Source organism: Odontesthes bonariensis, chromosome 13 (assembly GCF_027942865.1).
Source record: "Odontesthes bonariensis isolate fOdoBon6 chromosome 13, fOdoBon6.hap1, whole genome shotgun sequence".
In the NCBI taxonomy this organism is placed as follows: Eukaryota; Metazoa; Chordata; class Actinopteri; order Atheriniformes; family Atherinopsidae; genus Odontesthes; species Odontesthes bonariensis.
Window position 1 is genome coordinate 20924118 of NC_134518.1, and position 3284 is coordinate 20927401.

A 3284-nucleotide genomic window follows, 5' to 3' on the forward strand; every position below is an offset into this window, starting at 1 on the left:
CAAACAAGCCCTTTTTTCCCAGTACACTGCCCTCATTGTCTGAATTTCGGAAAGAATTTTAGTCGAATATTGTGGCATTTTGTAAGTTTCGTCCAAGAATTTTCTCTCTTTTAGACGGATCTTCAACTTTATCAGCTACTTTCACAACAGTTGCTAAAATCTTCGAGTTGAAGACTGAGATGAGATTCAAACCTAGCTAATTCAGATCAGTCGTTTGTGTCTTCTTAAAGCTGTATTATTTCTTCGTATTATCACAATACTGCACAATATTGCTATTAAATGTGCAACTCACACAAATTTAGCTGTTGTGTCTTCAGATAAAAGTTGCTTAATGACGTTTGATCAAATGAAAATAATCATTGGAGCCGGGTGTTGTGCCACATTTCTTTGATCATATCACAAGTTACAGTTTCAATCAGGCCAGTACCATGTGACTTCCCTGATCCTGCAAGAGACATCAATGACACATTCATTCGCAGGCACTCATGCAATCATATATTCAACTGTCCATGCTCATCTAATCCTCTGATTAAGGTCCCCTCTGCAGTCTGAGCTGCCCTGTTTTCATTGTTGGATTGTGACTCATTGAGCGTCTGAGCCAAGCTATTTGCGCTGGTTCACACTGGCTGACACACCTAGGGCCAGGGAACACCCATTCTCACATATCCTTATATTCAAACCGAGTCATCTGCCACAGAAGGATTCAGTTTGTAAAAACATCCAAAATATTCAGCACATTTCCCTCGTGTTTCATTTCATCACTTATGTGAAATTTAGTCACTAACCCCAACTCTCCTGTTTATCCTCAGCTGCCTCTCTTCTTCAACTCAAGCTGTAAACTGATTTAGACTGGAGTCCTACCAAAATTCACCTCGTCAATATGAATACAGGTTCTCAAAAAAAAAAACAAGTAACAATTATGTTCATCATGGGCTCGGTTGTAATGTTTTACTGTTTGGTCGTTATGGGACCATAAACGTTCAACGCCTGCTGAAAACGTCCTGCTGTTTACATGCGGACACGTCACAGAGTTCTCTGTCTGGAAACAGCGTCTGTTGTAAAGTGAAACTTAAAGGCATTAAGAGCCTCGCCTCAGTGGCAAACATACCCCTAATGGAGCAAAAAGGTGCCGTAGAAGGACAATTTAGAGAAGATATATGTGTTTAAAACTTTAAATTCAGCAGAGAAGCAGCATTGCATGTGATTTCTACTGTCAGCATGTTATATAACATGTGCGGTTTGTGCCATGTGCTCATTGATCTCGAAACACTATGACTCCTATAATTACATGTTTTACATTGCATCCTATGAACATGTTTAGCTGCTCTTCATCTTTGTTTGCTTAAATCATTGGCACAGTCCAAACTGTGAGGAAATTCCTCATTTCATACACAGTTCTTCCAGACCGTTGCTTATATTCCACAAGGTTGGAATTACAGAGAGCTGCACACACATAGTGGGTCCTCTTTTTGGGGTGGAACTGCACCCTTTTTTTTTTTCTTTTTTTTTGTTTTTGTTACGAAACAAAATCTGAGCTCGCTTGGTTCAGGGTAGTGTGGTAATATTAAAATATGTGTGTGCTCACGAAGAGGCACGTGTGTGTGGGTGTGGGTGGGCCACTCCCTGTTCGCTCCCCACAAAGCAACACTTCCTCTCCTCCTGTTCTTTGCATGTTTGCTGTTTTACCTCGGTGAACATGGGAGCGACACAAAGAGGAAGATGAAAGGTCTATCTCAAAGACATTCTCAAAAACATCTCTCAAAGAAAGTTTTGTGCGAACACATCCGTAACCCACGTGACGTTGCCATTGCAAACTTGGATTTACACATAAACAAGAAGTCAACGAGTTTTTTTGGCCTGAAGGCACTGTACGTGGAAATTTTATAGATTAACTGAAGTAATGAAAGAAAAAGATATGTATGCATGGCATTTTGTTTAAACATATACAGTACCATACAGAGGGATGCAGCTATGGGTAATTGGTTGATAAAATTCATTAAAAAGTTTCTGTAAACACGAACAACACAAATGACGAGAGCTCCAGTGTGTGAATAGCTACGGGAACAATATCTACCTACAGCACTGTTTAAACAACGTCAGTACGGTAGTGCAGCACAGTTTATAAAATCCCTTTAAAGAACACAGCAGGATGGTTGTTTGAGTAAAAGGGCACTTCAGGTCATCTGATATTGCTGCGGAAAACATCTGAAAAAAAAAAAGAAGAAAGCAAACAGGTTAGGAACAACACTCTTATTGCATTCCTTTAGTTACTGAACTCGTGTTTTATCAAACATTTTCATTTATGAGCCGGTTGCTGACCCAGTTATGCCCATGACCCCAGGCTGAATTTGTCTAAGGCACCACCCAGTGTGACTCTTACACAAGCCATCCTGTCGTGTCTTCTGCACTGGATAGTCATTATCCATTTCAGTGATTCTAGTTCAATATTGGATCTATTTACTGTGGTGGGTCCTACAACAGAGCTCAAAGACAGACGGACGGTAAAATCCTTTGAACACACTTGAAATGACAGCAGGTCATTGGAGGTGAAGCCCCTGTAACAAAGACATGTTTCACTCTAAATAAAACCTTTGGAAGACACCGGCCATTACAAAATAATAAAACAACCCCGTGTCATTTCAATAGCATTGACGACTCCTGTTTATTCCTGACGAAAGCACGGTTAAAACAAAAGAACCTACAGTACGTAAATGCAAACTTTTTAATTTGATTGAATATGTTTTCTAAACCATAACTGAATGAAATAAATGTGAAATCTGCAGTTTCTCCAGTTCAGTAGTTCAGGGTAGGCATTCTCAAAACAAATGATTTTAGTAAAACCTCTCTTATAAATAGACTCTTTGCTTTTGGTATGTCAGAAAAGGACTCCTGAGTCATTTTGTAAATGATAGTTTGTGTGCTGCGATTTAAAGGCGGTAATAACATGTTTACATCATTGTTTATCATATGCTTGACTTTGTGGGATGTTAGTCTGTGTACTTCAGTGTCATTCTGAGATCAGAGCTTAAAACTAAACTGATTAGAAACACGTTTAAGTAGATTTACTGCGTTCACTACATAAAAGAATGTTGTAAGATCACAAATACTGCTAAATTGGTTATCATACATGCAGTCATCAGACAGTAAATGAACTTTTTCCTTTTTTCAAAGTAGAACTTTCCTTGTTACATGTCTTTGCAGCCCTCTACGTGGAGCAGTGGGTGGTCCACTGCAAAGGACCACTCCCTCGCACGGGTTCCCTCCCTTGCATTCCCCTCCCTCTG